General features: G+C 41.3%; 1 protein-coding gene across 11 annotated transcripts in view; it reads right to left on the reverse strand.

The window, feature by feature from the left end:
- Sox5 (SRY-box transcription factor 5) overlaps nucleotides 1-20,971 on the reverse strand; it is a 915,630-nt gene that overhangs the window by 344,325 nt on the left and 550,334 nt on the right. Inside the window, exon 1 of one of the 11 annotated variants that reach the window (XM_060384464.1) lies at nucleotides 18,081-18,641. The exons of the other annotated variants lie outside the window; for them this stretch is intronic. The gene's annotated coding sequence lies outside the window, so the exon portion shown is untranslated. Of the gene's footprint in view, nucleotides 1-18,080; nucleotides 18,642-20,971 lie in introns of those variants that run through there. 11 annotated transcript variants of the gene reach the window in all.

Raw genomic sequence — 20,971 nt, forward strand, 5'->3', positions numbered from 1 at the left:
CTGCTTCAGAATGAGTTTCCTATGTGACAAACAATGTCACCCAAAGAGATCTGTGTGAAAATCACTCATTGATTTTTATTATTATTATTTTCCTTTTTTGAGACAGAGTTTCATCACCACATAGCCCTGACTGTCCTAAGACTTGCTACATAGACCAGGCTTGAACTCAGAGTAGATTTCCTGTCATTAAGGATGCCACCATGCTCAGTGACTCTTTAGCATTGTTGAGGAAGTGATATAAAATTTGTTTATCCCATTCATTTTAATAGCGTGATCTCAGAAACACACTGACAGCCTCCATGCTTGGCTGTATAATTCTGACACTGTTTCATGTGCTTTGCTGTTTTGCTGAAACCCCAGGACAACCAGAAAAAACTAATGGTGAAAATTAAAATCGATTAGAAAGGAGAGTCACAGGGCACCTGTCAGTTAGGATGTGTGCTGCTAGCAGCAACCAACACCCTGTTCCCCCCTGCTTGTTCTTGGGGGCAGGCTTAGTAAGGAGAATGACAGGCTGTAATGGGACCTTACCCCATACGGGTAATTAGCCTGGTATTAGCCATAATCATATGTTTCTTATTACGTCTTCTATTCGATATGGCAAAATACAGAATGGGATCTTCCAGTCTCCATCTCTTGACTCTCTGCACAGGTATTTCAATTTTATAGCCAATGGTAAGCCCTCACATACAAAAATGGCTTCTCTCATCAAATGAATAATTAGAGGAAGCCACCCTGAGAAAGTCTGTTTTCTTTTTCACTCTACAGAGCTGGGTCTCTCACATGCTAGGTAAGTGTTCTAATGCTTAGCTAGTGGCCAAGCTTCTCTGCTTTTTGTTTCTCATTGGACTTCTAACACATGAGTCTGGAAGGACAGAAGAGGAACGCCTGCTTTTCATGGTAATCATGTTCATGTGAGCCGACACAGCATCCTAGCAACTCCTGGCTTCAACCTGCTTTTAATCACTGTTTCCAAGAGGACACCTAAATCTCAGCATGAGTCAAGGGGAAAAAAAGACCAATTGTCCCCTCCCCACTTCCTCAAAGTATCAAGTTGCATCTCCAACTATTGACACGTACACTTCTGACCCACAACAACATCATAAAAGAGTCCAGACGTGTTTTGGAAGGTGTAGCAGTATGGGTAAGGTGGCCATTGAGCCTGCCTACCCAGAGACAGAGATGCCTGCAGAGCACAGGTCTTCCCAACACCAGGGGACAGGGGGTCCTACACATCTATCCCAGAGCACTGGTTGTCACAGGCCAGAAACTATCTCACAGTGTCTGTCTCTCATCCTCCGTGAAACGGTGAAAAGAAACAAAGGATCTAGCTTACACAAATCAAGGCTAAATTAGAACAATCAGCTCAAGAATTTCATTTTTCAAAGTAGACAGCACCTGATTTGTTTGTCCAGAACTATTGAGTCTAGGTTCTGTGTCTGAGCATTCTAAGTTCTTAGAAGGGCTGGGGAGACGGCACAGTGGGTGAAGTGCTCACCGTGCAAGCTGAGCCACTGAGTTAGGCTCCCCAGAGCCCACCTCAGGCCAAGCGATAGAGCACACATCTGTAAACCCAGAACCCCTATGTTGGGACGGGAGACGAAGACAGAACACGCAGGAGCTCATGAGCCAGCTAACCCTGTGTACCTGCTAACAAACAGCAGGCGATCCCATCTCAAACAGGCTGGAGGGTGCAGATACACACTCTTCGCTAACCTCTGTCCTCCATGTGTGTGCCGTGACCACCCTCATACCTGCAAACATGAACACATACACTCCTCAAAAGTCCTTATAGATTGACAATCTTCCTTTCACTGCCCCTGAAAGCATAGCAACTGCTTTGTCCTCACCCAACATAAGCTGCCCAGACTCAAGGACAGAGGCTCTGGTCCTGCCCAGGGATAAAGAGGCGCCATGCTTCCTCTGGAAGTCTGTCACTTGGCTGAAAAACAGCGCATTTCTGCGGGTGTGCCCTCGCCTCCTCCTTCATGCTATCTGTCCGAGGAAACACCCCCTCTCTCCCCTCCTCCCTTTGCTGCCCCTTCCTTTCTCCCATTTCAAATTCTAAGTTTGTATGTACATATCCTTGTGTGACTACACAACCCAAGACCATGACACAATATTTTCCATCATTAATGTTATTTCTGTCACCTTATTAAGATGATGATTGAGGAAAATGGTGATGACTCATGAGCTATGTCATAGTAAGACAATCTCTCCCCATCATAATTTAAGGGTAAGTTACTCATCTAGATCTTAGTCCAGAGAAGAAAGTCAAGATCCATCTTTAACTGTAAAGCCAGCTCTCCAGCCTCTGGGAGCCATCTTTACAAAGTACCAATTCTTTTCATTTTGTCTCCAAGAATCACCCAGAGTCTGCTTTGACCTTTGCTTTAAAGACCATGGCTTAAGTGCTTATACTATGAGTCACAAACTGTAGACTGCCTCACAAAGCTATGAAGATGCTCACCTTTAAGCTCCTCAGTTTCAAAGCAGTCTTCACGGTTGGCAGGATTGACACAATATCCATTCATAAGATGGCCATGGGGTACACACCCAACCAATGCAGGGCTATGCAGAGGGCTACAGGAGTCAGGCCATAGTGTCTCCCAGTCAGGCTGGACCCAACCAGGACCCACAGGGTCAACAAGGAGGGACAGTGGGTGGATACTGTGTAACAAAATCTCTTAGGAGGCAGGTCAGCCCAGAGAAAAATGAGAAAAAGAGTCAACGAGTCTGAATGGGGCCAGGATCAGGAAAAGCCCTGACTTGTAGGGCATTCAGCAGTGAAAAAAACTGTGCTCCCACACCCAGCAGCTACCATCAGAGGTCTCCACTGAGGCAGTAATCCAGGAATCCTTAGTTTCAGTGTCTATGGGCTCACTTCTGTATGGCCAATTGAATGCTAACTCCCAAGTCCTGAAAACTGATGTTACAGAGGCAAGAGGTTATATCCCTGCTTGGCATCTAAGCATCTGGTGAGTTTATATGTCTATATCCCGGTCTGTTGAAACAGCACAGAAAAGCATATATGTATTATAAAGTACCACAAGTTTTGAATTTTCCATCATCGTTATATACACAGAATAGTCATCTATTCTTAAAAGGAAATTAATGTTTATTGTAGTTTGGGTAGAGCAAAGCATGCACTTTTATCCTTCTGGTTTTTACTATTTATTTTAGTTAATTGTATTTATACATCTGACAATGATCTTTATGAATACCAGGTCTTATATGTACTAAAAGTAGCAGGCTATAACCGGTGGCTGGAAATGGGGACTCCTACTTAGAAGCCTAAAATCCTGGCATGGAGATACACACACCTACAGTCCCAGCCACTCCAGAGGCTAAGGCAAGAGATATCAAGTTTAAGGACAGCCTGGAAAATGGGGCAACTTCAAGGCCAGCCTGAAGCCTAAGTGGTTCAGCAGGAAAAAACCCAACCAAACGAAAGAAACAAACAAAAGATAGAAAGAGAGAGGAAGGAAGGAAGGAAGGAGGGAAGGAGAGAGAGAATAGACCTAGCATACGTGTCTTAATTTATTCATCTATTATCCATTACTATCTTAAAATTGTTGTCCCATAAATAATTAATTTATGGCAAATAAATTTAATTACTAAAATAATAAACAAACTAAAATTATAGTAAATTAGTGACTTTTAAAAATATCAACAAAAAATCAAACTCTGAAAATCTTAATATTTAATTAGCCTGAAATCTGAATTATTCTGTGTAGAGAACCTTAATACTAATGACCCTTCATCCACAAATAAGGATTAGCTTCTCATTAACATACAATCAACAGGATGATATAAAATCTCAAATCCTACGACAACGTCAAAAGCAGAGTTGAGTATTGGATGTCCTGAAAAGAACAGAGGCTTCCCTTGAGAAACCCAGCAGGAGCTATGCTGGCCCACTGAACCTGTGGTCAGAAGCGTTGGCCTCATAGAGGATTCTATAGTCCTGGCCAGGCAATGCTGGATAGGTAATTAAACTCAGGAGCCAACAAAGTTCATACTTCACAGGGCTGATCTATATGTGAACGTTTTACAAGAAATAGCTAATAGAGAAAAGAAAACTAACCTTTCAGCTTGAGAAAACAAGACTTTACAACAAGAAAGAAGAGAAAGATAACAGAAAGCCCTGCTGCTGGTGAAGCCGCAGAGCACACTTAAACAGCACACATAATAGTGAGTATAATCTATGCTTACAAGGCAGTCTTAGCTTTTATGAGCAGGCAGAGTTTTACCTAAGGATATCTAATACATTTGAAAATCTATCTTTAGAACCACTATTTTTGAGACCTAACATAACATGACAGCTTGTATTGAACCAACAAAAAAGCGTTATATTTAGTACTTCGCAATGAGGTTTATCGTGCTCCGCCAATGAACAGGATAATGACAACTTAAGGGTTTAATTGAATCAAATCATCCCTCAGCGGTCGCATTTCATCAAAGGGAGAATCCACAGTCTGTGGACACGGCCCTCACCAGCTTTGCTCCACTCTCCTCATTCTGGCCACACAACACCTCCTTCAACTCCAACCCCCCAACCCAGAGTGTCCCTCACAGCCCTTGGTGGAATGAAGGGCACGCAAAGTAAATAAACAACCAACAGAGGGAAATGCTGTTGAGTCATGTAGGGAGAAGGGAGCCATGCATAGAAAATGGCTGAATTGTTCGGCTAGTGAGGCCAACTTTGTTCCATAAACTGTCCAGGCATACTGGGTGGGTGCTTCCTGTTGAATCCATCTGAACAGTTTAAAATGTACCTGAATCCAGAAATCTGGCAGAGTGAATGTTGTCACAGCATTCACAAAATGCCATTTGTCCTAATCTACCAAACGACAATGACTATGTTGGTTTTAACTTTCTGACTTTTGAAGAACACACTCCTGGGAAGTCGTAAGAGAGTGTTCCCTGACTATTCCAGGTGTGGGGGCGAGGGCTGGTATATAAAGAAAGCCTTGCAGTGTAGGATCTGGCTGGAAGGCAGCTTAGGTCCCTCTGTGACACTGTGATCCAGACTTAGTACAGACTGAACCCCTGCCACAGGCAACATGGATCACTTGATATGACAAAAGCCAGTCACGGCCTCACCCATGACATTGTGTACCAAGTGTTTCATCTTAAAGGGGTACAAATGAGTAAACTGAGGCAGAAATTGAAAAGTGAAACAACTTACTCAAGGGAACCTATTTAGCACATGTATAACAGAGAGGTCTATGCACACTGTGCATGGGCACACTACACACACAATTCAGTGTGGAGTGTGTGAGTGTGTGTGTGTGTGTGTGTGTGTGTGTGTACTTACAATGCAGGGAGGGATGTAGGTCCAGGGCCTTCTACAAGGCAAGCAAGCACTTATTTCCCAACTAAATGACATCCTGAGTTCTTTGACATATCTTTTAAGGTGATAGAATCAATACAGAAAAGCAACTATGATAGAAAAGATTTCCAGAAATATAATGCGTACCACTTCTGATTCTAACCTTGTCAGTGAGCAGAGAACAGGGTTAAAGGTGAATTTGTTTTGCCTGAGACGGCTGACACATAGTTTTGCATGAAAAGTAAAGAACGTATGTTTTAAGTATGACTTCCAACATGATATCTTGAACACAAACTTAAGAATCAGGTTTGTTTGTTTGTTTGTTTGTTTGTTTGTTTGTTTTAATTACCAGCAGAAAAAAAATGGTGTCTATGGTCACATAGCGATGGTCTAGGTAAACTCTGATGGCTTCATGCACACAGGAAGCCATACTTTCCCCTAGGGCGTCCCCTTGTACAAACAGGCTCTGTGTCAGGCCAGGCTCCCTAGCTGAAACTCTCCAATCATAAAATGACCCTCTGCAAATCCAGTCTGCAAGAGTCCAATACACCCAACTCTGACAGAACTGTAATCTATGATCTTGAGTGACAGAAAAGGCATGCCGTGTTCCTGAGCTGTTCTCTGCACATCAGTGTCAACACAAACAGAAACCATTTTCACTTCACACATGCAACAGAAGAAATGCCCAACAAATGCAACGTGCAGTGCTGCCATCAATCCTTAATTACAAAGCTATTTAAAGCATTGCAGGAACCAATAGAAAAGGCGCTGTGGGCTGAGTGTCGCCCATCCACGCTGTGTGGGTATCGCCTCCCTGACATAGCAGTGTTACATGTGTGGAAAGAATTTCATACTTATCAAGGGTTTTAGCCTTTGACTAAACTTCCATGTGACTTGGAGAAATGATGTGAAGAATAGAGACAAAGGTTGCCAGTGGAATTAGTTTGCTCTTTAAATCACTCTTCATATTTGTGCGTCTATATTTATTTTTAATTATAAAAAACAAAGTGAGGACTTGGGAGCTGGAGGCCTAGAAAATGCCAGCTAGGGCCAGGATCTGAGTTTGATCCCTAGCACTCATGTAAGATCCCAGCGCGGTGGCACCGCACCTCTGTGACCCTGGTGCTGGGATACACACGTCCTTGGAGCTCAAAAGGGCCAGTGTGGAATCGAAGGATGCAGGTTCAATGAGAGACCATGCCTCAAAAGATATGGGGAAGAGTGATGAAGGAGGGTGCTGACAATGACCTCTGACCTCCACATACGTGACCACATGTGTGTGCATATGGCCCTCCCACATGCACATCTATACACAGAAACAGAGCAAATGAAGATGGCTTCCATATTTGACTTACTTGGAGTTCATCTGAGTTTGATCAAATTTTGATTTTAAAAACTGAAACAAAATCGTACTCTGGGCTGAAGAACCTGCTATATTGTCCACAAGTAACTAGCTGTCTTTATAAGCAACATCTTCAAAACAACTATGCCTCAACCACAAACATCAGACTGTAGGGTGAGCTTTATCTTACATGTGAAAGCAGTGGTGTTTTAAAAATGAAGTTCTTGATCTAATAAACATAAGCACAGAAATTGCTTTCTTACTCTTCCTGCCAGCATGAGCCCCACCCTTCCTCACCCTCTCCGTCTCAATGAGCAGTCCTTCTCTGCAGTTAGACACGGCGTTCACACAGCAAATCCTCACTAAACACTTCCAGAGGAATCACCTGAATGTGGATGTGGCTGGGTGGATGCCAAGTCCAAGTTCAATGAAGTCATGGGAGAACTTCGAGCTGTGCTATCTGTTAATTTAAGACATTTTGCTAAGTTACAGTGATGCTTGGAGGACAATGAGGGCCCAGCAAGACACAGTTATTTCTTAGAATCACAAATAACCCCCTCCCACCCATCAGAACGAGCAGCTTCCTGTGAAGATGGCCCTCCACGTTGTGCTCTAAGCTCTCCATCCTGCTCGTGCCTAGGCAGGTCTTGCTCTGGCTCTGTGCACTTTGAAACCTGAAGTCAACTTAAGGACAGAGGTGGGAGGGCCGCAGATCTAGGCAAGAATACAACTCAGGCAAGAACTGATTGTCCCCATCTCTTAGCAACAGCCTGGATGTAACAACTGCTATTTAAAGGAGACAGTTTACAGGACTTGTTAGCCTTTTCTTAGATCTCTGCCTGTATCCTTCCACCAAGAAATCTACATACCTGGCAAACATTAGTTTAGCTACTTATAGACGTGCCGTCTCCGACTAACTTCGTTATCACCCAGCATTCTTTCTCTTATTTGGTCTCTACTAAAAATGGCAATGTGAATAAGGGCTCTCGAATTTTCTGCAACTCTTCTATTAGACACGTATTAAATAGCCATAAAATAAATCATTCTTAAGACAACCAGGGCCTCTCAAGAGCAACTGTGAAGACCTGATAAAGGCCCGAGCTGTTTCTCATGAGAAAATAACTCATCATGAGTACAGAGAACTCAGAGTTATTTCTAGCCAAGGTCTTAATTCTATAAAAAAATTATTAAATTCATTGTATACACATGTAGTCACATATATACATATGAAATATGGCACAGAATCACTAAAGTTTTATTATTATGCATATAGAAATTATATACTGATAAGGTACATGTTATCAATATATGCATTCATACATGTAAAATATGTCCAAGAACCACTAAGTTTTTATATTATACATATATTGCATACATACATTGATAATGCAAACAGAGATATATGCATGATCTATACATATACTTGTGCATATAAGCCATGTACACATATATCTCTGTTCATAGGCTTATTGTTTTGTACATATTGCATTTAATGTATGTTCTTAATAGCCATACTACATACAATAAATGTGTACAAAAAGTTTGTAATACAGATGTATGTCTCAAATATATATGTGTGTGTATAAAATGCATCATTTTATGACAAAAATCAAGCCTAAAGTGGGGGGGAGGTTGTTGTTCTTTCAGGAAGCAGGTCAGATCTAGTAAGTGTCATTATCAGTACAGACTCATGAAATATTCTGGGAATTCTTTCCAAGCTTGAGGAAAAGTCATCTTGTACATTACATACTCAACAAGCTTAAGTACATATATTGTTTTTCCTTTTCTCTGTTTATAACTTGTAGACAAGGTCTCACTATGTCATCCTGTCTGGCCAGTATTTACTGAGAAGACCATGCTGCCTTGAACTTATAGAGATCCACCGTCTTCTGCCTCCCATCTTCTGGGATTAAAGGGAGGAGTTACCACATGGTTTTATTTCTTACTGAGCAATAAAACTGACCTATGGAATGGAGACTATTATGGTATCAACTTTACCTAAGGAAGTGATGTCATGGGGAGTTTATTCAACTGGGGAAGGTCTCCTCACTAATGAATGGTGGTCCTCTCAAGGGCATTCCTACAGTCACTCCAAAATCCACCTGTAATACCAATCCTAGATGTCTATTTTTTACTAAGTAAGGTGTTGGAAAGGCAGAGAGCACAGAAGTTCAGGCGTGACTTTGGAACACTCTACCTTTGGAACAATGCTTGAAAGATCAAAAATAAAACAAAGAAGAAAGACGTGGGTCCCTTCAAACCTACAGTAGTACATGCGAATCTCACATTAAAACTGAACAACCCACTCAGTGAAAATCATGAAGGCAAATTCCATCCCCAAAAGCTGGCCTGTGTCCATGAAGTCTCCGCTGGATCACCAATTGTATGACTTTATTGTCAGACACAATTTAAATTCCCACTGACAATCCTCATTGCTCTCCTTCTACCCCTCAAGTCAGTGGATGAGGGTCACAACTTTCTCCAAAGGATTAATCTCACATTCAATATACCATTGTCAGCCAACTCATAAAAAAAAAAAAAAAACATTTTGATATTCATATCACCACAGAAGCTGTGAATACTCACATACTTACAACCCAGGATACTATAAAGAAGGTGCCTGGTTGCTGAGCTCACAAAAATGATCAAGTAACGTTTCTAACAAGCCAGGGTCCTTGTGGAAAAACTTGATTTCAGTAGGTGATCCACATTAAAGGTACTGACAGTAAGAGAGTGAGAGTATGAGGGAGAGGAGGAGGAAGGGGAGGGAGAGAAATACAGACACACAGAGAGAGGGAGAGAGGAGGGAAGGATTCAAGGAGGGAGGGAGACGTTAGAGACATTTTACAGCTTCACAGTCTCAGCAAGAGTTTTCCATGGAGAGATTCCATGCAAGCATCCATAAGGTGTTCTTAGGATACATCCGGGCATCCACTGGCCACACCAGCTTATGCTATGAATAAATTTATTCCAGACAGGTTTCTAGAAGTTGATACTACAGTTTGAGTGTGGCTGCAAATGCTTGCAGTCCCAACATCTAGGAAACAGAGGCAGGAGGATCACTGCAAGTATGAGAAGAGCCTAGGCTGCCTTGTGAATTCCAGGCCAGCCAGAGCTGCATAGTAAGACCTTGCCTGGAAAACAAAAAGCGAGGTAACAATTAATTTACTAACTGACTAACTAGCTAGCTAGCTAACTAACTAACTAACTAACTAGCATCCCAATTAGTGCAGGGAATGTCTAATACATGAGCTTAAACACAAAACTGGCATTTAAAGTAATGTCTGGCATAGTAGGTACACAAACATAAGCCTAAAAATACCTAAAGACTATTTTCTTCCAAAACACATATTAAATTCTAAAGTTACAGGAGCACTTTATTTTCTAAATTAATAACTGGATGACAATGTAAGGAAGTCTTTAGCACCAGGGCTGTAGTTCAAGAAAACATCTCATCTTGGATCTGTGTGGTTCTTCTAGGGACCCCAAAGCCACAAAGTAAGTTTAATAAGATAAAGTAATAAAGAAAGAAAATTAATAAAAGAGAAGGTTCTGGAGGGTTGGTAAGTCACACTCAGACAGCCAATACCCAGGAGAGTATCAGTAACTAGCTCTGTGTTTCTCTTCTGCCTGTGTGAGGTTGGGAGATGGTGAAAAGCAAGAGTGTCGTGAACACAGAATAAAGAAGGCATTCAAAGCGACTTGGAGTCTGGCACATAACACGTACATGCCGAACGCTTGTGCTATCTTTACATCTATATTTATAAGTGCGTCTCCATATGCATAGAGAAAGAGCTTGGATGGCATCTTGTGGGTCAATTCGGAAAGTTATGTGCAGCATCAGCTGGAGACAAAAGCTGACGCTTTCCTTCTAACCACCAACTCCTCTAAACCACAAGAGATGAGAGCTGCGCACGGTGGCATATACATAGAAAATAAATATAAATCGCCCCTTTCACATACTTAATCTCTAAAGTAGCCAATCTGGTCCTGAAGCATCTCTGCTGCCATCATGACTCTACACAGGTCTAGAACTGCATATCTAGAACTGATAGTACATATCAGGCAAAAGGCTCATTACACACATGTGTAAAGTATCACCTTCTTATGGAAGTAAGAGCAGAGACAATTAATAAACCCTGAAATCTGCCTGGCTCTTTCCTACGCCTCTGAACTGGCAGCTTCTAGACTTGGAACATGGATTAAAACGTCTTCACCTTTCCCCATGCACAGACCATATACAACATCATCCAACAGAAATGTGAAATCAGCTGAGAACAGGAGCCATGGATGGAATTTCAGACACTCTGCTAGTCACACTAACAAAGCAAAAACACATGAAAATAATTTTAATAGTATATCCTAAGCCTGTAGTTCCAAACAGTATGACAGTACAGAATCAAGAATAAAAGGGATAAATTCAGACCCATCATTCTCTTTGAAGCTTTTGAATCTGGTGTGTGTTTCCTAACTATTGGGCATCTTCCTTCCATTAGCTGTGTTTCCAGCAGAGACCCTGGGTGCTGGTTGCCATGTTGGAAGGCAGTGATTAGTTGAGGTTCTTAGAATATTTCTTTATATTGCACTAAATAATTTGTTCATCAAGGGCTAGAAAAAGTATCAATAGATATCATTCAATCCATACAAGTAAACTAGATGATCCAGTAAGAGAATTCAGTTTTGGCAACTTGATTTTCTTAATACCTACAAATATAAAACATGTTTCAGCTAAAGGAACTACATGAGTAAAAGGATTCCTGCTAAAACCAGTTTTGTCTGCAAGGTACTCAGGGCTACTATGTCATCTCTTTTTTATTTTTATTTAAAAAAAAATACACATGTGAATCATCTAGTTAACATTAGCCAAGTTTCCTCTGCATTGTGGGGACCCCTTTCTTGCTTTGGGGTAAAAGGAATGGGTTACATGTTCTCATTTTCCCTATACCTCAGGATTTTTCTTCTGCCATGGTGACCCAGCACCTCTCTGGTGGGATTCTCTAAGTTCAAAAGCAACGGGAAAAGACTGAGCTCAGGAGTGTGTCTCAGCCCTGGACCTGCATGCTGACTTGATGCTGAGAACAGAACTCTGACAGATTTGGGGCTCTCACCTATTCCTAAGCAAACAGTCTTCTGTCTCCTGGCCACCTGGGCCCCCTCCCTGGGGTCACATGCGGAAGGCTGTCTGCTATCTATAATACCCTAATGAGTAGCACTAGGACGTGATTTATTAGCAAAAACCCTTTTGCTAGAAGAAAACTGACATAGATTGTGGAGGGAACAAAAATTTGGCTGAGTCCTGTTTTTGTTATTTAGCCGAAGAGAATCATTGGTTCTACATGCTTTCAGAAACCCTATGGTTTTCTAAGGTTCCAATAAACGTGATACCATTCATAACGTGGACAGTGGTCTCTTTCATATACTGCCTATAGCACATACTTAGGCGTCAAGCAGATGGTTGAAATCTGTTTTGTATAAAATGTGTGCTTTTTTCCAACTGTGTTCTTTGTATTCATGTTCATCCTAGGCTCTAGCCATCAAAACACTGGCACCGTGTCGATCATTAGCAGTATTTCAGACAACTGGTAAGGAAGGTAGTCAGTGTTCTCCACAAAATGTTCAGCTAACATTTCCCACATGTATAATTAAGGCAGGAGATGATCTTCTTAAATTGGTATCAGCACTTTGGATGGCTTCTGGCTTTCAACAGATTATATCAGTGGAAAACAATTTTATATCAAAAATATGAGACCAGTTTCTTGGGTGATTTTGTCATGTGTTATAAAGCTGCCCATAAAAAGAAATCTGTATATTTTCCCTGTTTTCCTCTCCACGTTCAAAAATAAGGAGGAAATCCTCCGTCTTGATTTTACTGTGAGCGTGCACAGCACACAGGACTTACGTGCACAATAGTTCCTGTGAGTCACTTAGCATTTTCTAAAGTTCAGACTACTTGTGCTAACACTAGTTTAAGAAGCATTGCTGTATGTGATTTTCTTTCATTCGCAGAAAATCAGTTTTTTGTTGGTGTTCAGTAATATATTTTTTAAAGCTATTCATTCTTGTAGTTATGTTCAAATACAATTTAATTTACATAGCTTAAAGATTAGTGCAATGAGAAATTTGAAAATCTGTTTGATATACTGAAAAAAGTTACCAAAACAACTACTTGTGCATTAGATTTCCTGACTGTGCAATGAGGAGAGATATGTTTAGGATGTTTAGTTATTAATAGTGAACAGATAAAACCGAAGTTATATTGGTGGAATTAAGATATAAGTCACCAGGCATCAAGAGTGTTTCAAAATGGTAGCTATATGAACAGTTAAAGTGAGATATTGGCTAACCGCTTTCTGACAAGTATCAGTTTTAGTTTTCAGACACGTGAAAGGCATTTTGTCAAACAAAAAATACTTTTATTAAAGTCCAGATTACGTTTTTCACTTTCCAGATAGTAAGAATTCAGCAGATCTCATTTAGGGATACCCAAATGTTTCCTAAAGCTTTGTAAGCATAAGAGTTTTTAGAAGGCAGGGTAAATAATTTTATACTGATTCTTAAAGCCCACTTCAGAGATACATGGCTAAAACCCAAGCAATTGGAGTGATTCGTGCATCACAGACTTAAAATTCGTGCTTTAAACGAGGAACATATGCCAACCTCGTATGTAACTAACTGCTAGGACATCAGACATGCTACCAGCAAGTAGCTCAACTGTCCCCACACAGTTTCCTCCTGCTCTAAAAGGAGGATATTTGCACATTTTTCTTTGGTCATGGTACTAACTGCAGTTTTGGTTTCATATGTCTCTTTATAAGTTGGCTTTCTAATAACTTTTACATCTTCACAAAGGAAATGAGAGGATAACACTCATTTTTCCTCTAAACTCAAAACAGCAAGCTAGAAAGTATTGTAACCATTCACCAAAGAAATAATTTGTATGCAGACAATTCTTACATTATCTGAAATATATGACTCTATATTTAAAACTTAATTTGTTCAACACAAATTGATCCCCCCACAATATGGTCTCAAGGTAGAAATAATACAAAAGGTCCCTAGCTAGATATCAAAGATTATGTTTCTGATGGTAGAACTACACATTTTTTCCCTTCAAATGGTGTTAAAAAAAAAAAGAGTGCAGTCTGCCAAATGCAAAATATTAACAATATGGAAAGCTCATCTTCTTAAATGAAACAACTGTTTAATGCCTCTTTCTTTGATTGTCATATCCCTACTTGTCTTGGGGGTTTTACCATTTTTCCCCTCAGGTCCATGAGCAGTAGCTGAAGCACACACAGTTGGCTAGCCTGGCGTCCGCAATAACCGCCCTCTAATTTAGTTGGAGAAACACTTGAAGTTCTCTCCTAGTCGCTCACTCTTAATCTTCCTTAATCTTGCTCCCTTACAGCTCAGTGTTTTACGTATTTACGCGCAGACCTATTCTGTGCGCCTGTCTGATCTTGCTGTCGATTCTCTTATTTTCTGAGCACGCCGTCGGCCATTGAGCTGGGCACTGTCTCCGGCCTTCATGTTCCCAACAACACCAGCACTCTGTTCAGCACACCCACAATTCACCTTTGGGATGTCTGTAATTGACAGGAGTGAGTGATCTAAAGCACCTGAGAGTTTTAAGCATATAAAATACGAGCTTGGTGTTTTTACCTAGTTGATCTAATTCATAAAAAAATACCTGTCACGTCACTCTAAATGAGAGCCACGCATGGTACTTAGATGAACACCCTGAGATCTCTCACGGCGGCCTGCGCCTGTATGATGGCATCTAACTGACAAATCCTCTACTGTGATCCCACGTGCAGTAAGGCCAGCCATGAGACACACTCCATCTCCAAACAAAAGAATAAATGCAAGAATTTTGACCTCCGGAGTCAGGAGCTGGAAACCTTTCAAATACATTTCAAAGTGACAAAATTTTCCAGGAGAGATTTTGAGACTTCTTAGCCTATTTCTCTATCCCACATTTAAGGCTCCAGGAGGCCTTAGTTTGAAAGGGAAATTCAAGATGTCAGGTCAAACTCCTAACTCCGTCTTCTACACTACACCAAAACATCAACAAGGAGCCAGACAAATGAAATCCTCGGCCAATCGAGAGGAAAGGCATCTCTTCTTTAGGGGGACTATCTTAAAATTGACAAAGTATTGTTGTGTAGACACCAGGCCTCTAAATTTAACTTTCTCATCTGAACGGGAAATCTCAACAATCCCCAAATGTTATGGAAGCACACCTCAATCTTCCGGCCCCTTCAGTTCTAAATGCCCCATTGTACCATCCTCGGCTTTTTAAAGCTAGCTTGTCATTCTATGTCCATGGGGTACCTTCTAAGAGATCCTGCATTACAGGAGAAACAAGAATGAATCTTGTTTGCATTCTAGGAAGTATTTCTTCCTCTCGGGGTGATCTTCCCCAAGCTACACCATCAGAATTGAGTAGAACTTATTCAAGATGTCAACCACCTAGAGAGTAAAAGAGGTTCTCTTTGCTTCCACCTCTGTGTACGGGAATAATTACAGGGTCTCCCCAGATAACCCCGTTGCTGCTAGTCACTTCTGACTATTTTTAATCTACTCATAAAAGTATACCCATTATGCTTGATAACACAATTCTCTAAACTACCTTCTGTGTCTTTTGGATCTGTTTCTATTCCCCAGAAGAATGCTTTTAAAACATTAAATGTTCTTAAACTGTTTATCTGTCAAATCAGATCCATTTTATTTTCCAGTAACTCTAGGGTTTATAAAACAATACCCTAGTAAGACGTATATCCCATAATTCTCCAGAATCTAGAAACAATTCCCAAATTAGGAAGAGAGAGAAGTGGGAGTCTCACTCTGAGAAACAGAACTCATTTCATTTTTGTTTATCCATGATCAGTACTTTGTTTATTCAAGATTTCTTCCCATCCTGATGGTGCCGGCATGAAAATCTGACACTATGTGCTCAGTTAAGGTGCATAAGATCAAAGTTGAGTTAACAGAGCTAGAAGAGTCGGACCACAGGGCCACTCCTCCCTCTGCTAAATAACGGGAAGAGCTCAGGGTATCTTGGAGAGGCTTCAGCAGAGTGCGGAGATGAGAGCTGAGCCCTTATTCTTAACTTTAGGTGATGTCTCCCCTTTTCAAACATATTATGAAACACAATAGCAAATGTTCTAAAAGGGAGAACAAAACAACAACACAGGAGCATAGGACAGGAGTGGGAAAAAAGTCTTTGGACTTTGTAGACTATTGCCCAACAAACTCTGGCCCAGAGCAAATACAGGAAAGGAAGAATTGTAGCAAACAAACAATTGTTTCAGCTCCACAATTAGAGCAAACATGATCTAGAACTTTGTCAATGGATTATTACTAATGTAGCATGAAAAATCAGTGCCACCAAGTAGAACTTTTTTGTTTCATGTTTTTTTTACAAAACATGTCATTTTTTATGTCTGTGCTTCCTTTTCATTAGGATGGCTTTTCATTTTATATATATATATATATATATATATACTTATATACACACATTATATATAATTTATTAAAATGGGATTTCAACAGATCATATGCAAAAGTCACAGAGTAGCTCTCAGACAGCTCAGCACCCCCCTTTGGTCACTCCCTTCTACAAAATCAGTGCTAAGTCTACGCTGAGTACCATTTGAAATAAATTTCAATAAAAAATGTATCAAAAAAAATTTTTGCTTGTCTGTCCCCTTTTTCTCTGGATTCAAAAATTAAAAATAAAAATAAAAAAATAAAAAGGACAGGCAAAGCTGGTTAACCCTCTCATGTCTTTTCTCAACAATATTTCCTAAATCGCAGATGAGAAGGCACATCCTCAGGACCTCCTAGTGTTCTTGGCTATAGCTAACCTGTCTCTCCCTCCGTGCCAATGGCGCACCTCCCAGGGCAGGGGAGCTTTTAGAGGATGCTCTCTGCCCTCAAGTTTGCAGCTTCCCATGCATCAGTTCTGAGTGCATTCCCTCTGAGGAGGGAAGAGTGAGAGGAGCAGGCAAGGTGAGTGAGGCAAGGGGCCTCCGCAGGGAGAGAGGTCCCTGCTCTACTACCCATGCCTGTGAAAGAGAAAGCATGCCTTCTGTTTTTGAACATTTTCTTTTCTAAAACACACATTCTTTCAGAGATGTGAAGGGCAGAAATAGAAACACGGCCACACATGAAACTTTCCCCGGGTGGCTGCCAGCAGCTTCCTCATAGCGATCTCCTTACCTACAGCTCCTGATGAGCCTGGCAGGTAGCCCTAATTCGTTAGTAGCCAAATTATTTCTGTCCATAAAGTACGAGAAATCTCCACAGCACATGAATGAGACACGATTTACTAGTTTACACACATTTTTTATATAACTCGAAGAAACTAAAACTCATTCACAAATGCTCCCATTTCAGCTTCAGGGAGGAGAAGGCCACCAGAAGACCAGGGAGAAGCATTTGGAACCCCAGGTCTTCCTTCTCCAAGAGAACGTGAAAGGGAGAAAAAAAATCTCTTAACTCCAATAGAGAACTTTTCATCCTTAATGCAGGAAAAATAAACAGCTTTCCCTTCACCCACACTCCACATTTCATTTAAGTCAAAACATTTCCACGCAAGGCATTACGGAAAACGTCATTTAGTAATAAGCCCGAACGACTGCAGATTTAAACTCATAGGGACAGCATGGTAGGGTTAGACACTGGCTCGCAGTCACTAGCAACCTCAGTATTCCATCGCTGGAGTCTCTGCCATCCCCCCTTCTCCAAGTAGCAGAGGAAAGCAGCAAGAAGCAGCAGCCCCGAGAAACACATGCACCCACTGACTCTCCAGACCCAGAGAAAAAGAGAAGCAACTCAGAATAACAAGACAATGACAAATGTATCAATAACACAGCAGAGCTGAATTATCCAAATGATTCTTAGATCAAAGAGAGAGAGAAGGAGGTTTGGAGATCCGGGACACAGGGAGTCAAGCTCCAGCCTGAACTCATTTCAGGCTTCACTACTGAGCTGAAATGTCTATAAACACCCGGAAGCTTTTGTTTTTCATTTTCCTTCTGTCATGTTTTATGAATATAAAAGTCCTTAAACTACCTTGTAATAGATTAATTATTTTCAAGCTATGTGACAAAAGGGCACAATAACCAGAAAATGATACAAAAGAAACAGAAAAGATGCATTTTAACAAGTTTATCAACAAACCTGGGTTGAGCTCCTGAGGTGCAGATTAAGGTTCAATGGTTCCAAATTGGCAGAATTCAAATTGGGTTCATATTTGGGCTTTTTGTTTTGTTTGTTTTTTTAAACCACCTGTCCTAAAACGACATTGTTTATGCTAATTATCTTTGTTGACTCTGCAATTCTGTTTGTTTACTACAATTCTTTTAAAATGCCATATCCCTCTGAAATAGTTCTCACCAGAATTCTTCTAAATCTTGTCTCGGTCTGGTCCTTCCCGGCAGCCCAATGTGCAGAATACAATGCCACAAAGAAGGCGCAAGAGCTGGGAGAAACTTGGAGGCTGCGACTCCTCAGGCTGGCAAAGGCTGGCGGTGCTGCTGAGGTTTCACTCCCAGCCTCCAAGAGAAAAGGACAGTGATGTGGAGAAACGCACACCCCCCTATTGGACAAGCAGAACCACACACCACAGGCTCTCCAGAGGAGATGGGAACTCTCAACTAGCGAGTGAAGAGAAGGGGAGATGACACTAAAGGAGAGGCAAAGCGACGGCCAAACTGCAGGGCAGAACTCAGAGGCAGAAAGAGAAAAAAAGGCCCTTGATTCACAGGAAGGAATAGAAGGCATTCTCCAGAAGGACACCTACATAAGCACTGTTCATTCAAGTAAAACAACACTAGTCTTCAGCGGTTTTCTTCCTCTCCTTTCCTTCCTCTCTCCTTGCTCTAGCACTAGCTCTTCATCTTCACCTACAGCATTTGAATTTTGCTATATGAACGAGGATGCCACCACTAGGTGCAGAGCCATGGAGCGCAGCATTAAGGAAGACTTTGAAATATCTCCATACATTTCCTCACCATTCACATGTTTCAGTTAAGAAGAATACAGCTTGCATATTGGTGAACCAGTGAACATCTTTTGAGATCACTTGCCCTCCCCTGTCTCAGAGATCAAGCTCTGTGAGGTAGCACAGACAAGGGCTGAGAGCTCAGCTTGGTTCTCTCTATGGCCCTTGGTATTGGGTAACCTTGCCAAAATACAGATGGATACACAGGTTTATGAAATAAGCAGCAACCACTGTTACACCTTTTACACTAATCCACAAAAGAGTTGTGTTTAGAAAACTGCACACACCTGCATGATACAATGTATGCCTTAGGTGGCTGAAGAATGGAAATGGGCAGACCAGACGATAAAGATGAGACATCCCTTAGAGATGCTGCTCTATGAATGTGTCCTGAACAAAATCCATGTGCCATAGCTTCCAATTCTAAGAAGGGTGACATGCTCAGAACCAGACAGGCTTACTCATCTGCCTCTAATCTAGGATGCGCATGCAAATCTCGGTTAAAAGCTCTCCAAGAGCACACATACTCACACACACTTTCATACGTGCTTCTGATATTTGAGGCACAAAAAAACCACATCAATGTATAATCAATAGCAAGACACTTTTTCATCTCTCCAACCTGCTATGCCCTGATCTGGCCACAATTCCACCTGGCCTTTAACCCTGCATTGTTCTTGACAACAGTCAGACCCCTGCCAAATCTTCAGGCAGAATGGGGTGTGGGACAGAAATGTCTTTTAAGCACTACTTCATGCAAGCTGCATTCCAAACCAAGGCGTCAGCTCAGCTTACAAACTATTGAGATGGCAATTAAAATCTGTAATGATTTATGGATACATTTTCTTCCAAGAAGTGGCAGTAAATGAAAACTAACTAAATTGACCAAAGCAGATATCAGAACACACTAAAAACAGATAATTAGACTTAAGGGCTCATAGCTGTCATGAAGTGACAGAAACAAGACAGGTAACTTTTTAAAAATTCCCATCTAGAAGTTACCTGCTAACTAACCTGAATGCATGTTTTACTTAAGAGAATAATGTTTTTTTCTTCTTCTTAAAAGTCTCCAAGTACATTAAATAAATGCCCAGGTAAAAAAAAAAGTATCTTATTGGGAGGATCAGTTGACTGAAATATCAATTTGGTGGGGAACATCCTCAACCCAGCCAGTAGTTCCCATAGCAGCTCGGCAAAGAGATTTTCACAGACCCAAAGGGGTGCTCCCTGCTTCAGAGTAACAGTTGAGAGTTTTCTGCTGAGATAAAAACCATTTCCTTCATTGGGCTGACCATAAATCTATCTGATAGAAGGTGTCTATGTGGAGTTGATTCTTTTCCTTTGCACTGTCTTGGCCTGCAGTGCTCCCATCAACATGTGGAAGCAGGCTGCTGTCGGTACCCATTTTCAGAGCAGAGTGCAACTGCATGAGGCTCTGAGCTTACCGTACTCTATTCTTCCATCCTAACTTTCTCTTCCTTTCTGGTCATGGCCAGAAATTATATGCATTTTTTTTAAATACATGCATTTTAAAGTCTTTTATTTTCTTCAATGAAATTTAACAATTCAGCAACTAAAAAGTGTTACAACTATCTTAGTCATGAAACAATCCTATTAGAAATAAGAGGGACACAAATTAAAGAAACTGACAGCTGTGCAAACAATGAGGTGTCAGATCTGGTTACTTCTCCTTCAGCACAGGAAAGTCACACCACGATCTAAATCAAATTGTTACATATTTAACTATCATGACACTTTTGAATAATAATAATTAAAAAAAACCCTGAAGTCACAATGTTTGTTCTTAAACTCTCAGTTAAATGGGAGGACAGTGACCGCTCTGAGACTCTCAGGGCAGCTAGCAGAGCTAGTCCCAATGCTTACACCATGCTGCCATTTGCGGTTTGTATAAATTTCGAGGCACGAAGGGTTTTCTCACTACTAACCCTCTAGGACCTGCACTGCCTGTCTTGCACTGCCTGCTCGCCCAGCACCTGAGAATCATCCTGCGCAGCCAGCCCTGCAGGAGCTGCAAGGCAGCACAAGTGGGAACTTCATGCTCTCTACTTCTGAAATCCACTTCCACTTACCTCCTGGACATTCTCACAGACAATGAAACTGTTCCCCACGTTTTAGTTATTTAACAACTGTTTGCCAGCCTGAGATTGCTGGGTCTGCCCCTCCACGTAAACCTAAATCCTCAAGGTCTTGGAGTCACACATAGTCTGCTGTTGGGGGGAGAATCACAGGCGATGTCTAACCTTTTCCCAGTGTCGTCAGAGAC

Source organism: Meriones unguiculatus, chromosome 5 (assembly GCF_030254825.1).
Source record: "Meriones unguiculatus strain TT.TT164.6M chromosome 5, Bangor_MerUng_6.1, whole genome shotgun sequence".
NCBI classification, from domain to species: Eukaryota; Metazoa; Chordata; class Mammalia; order Rodentia; family Muridae; genus Meriones; species Meriones unguiculatus.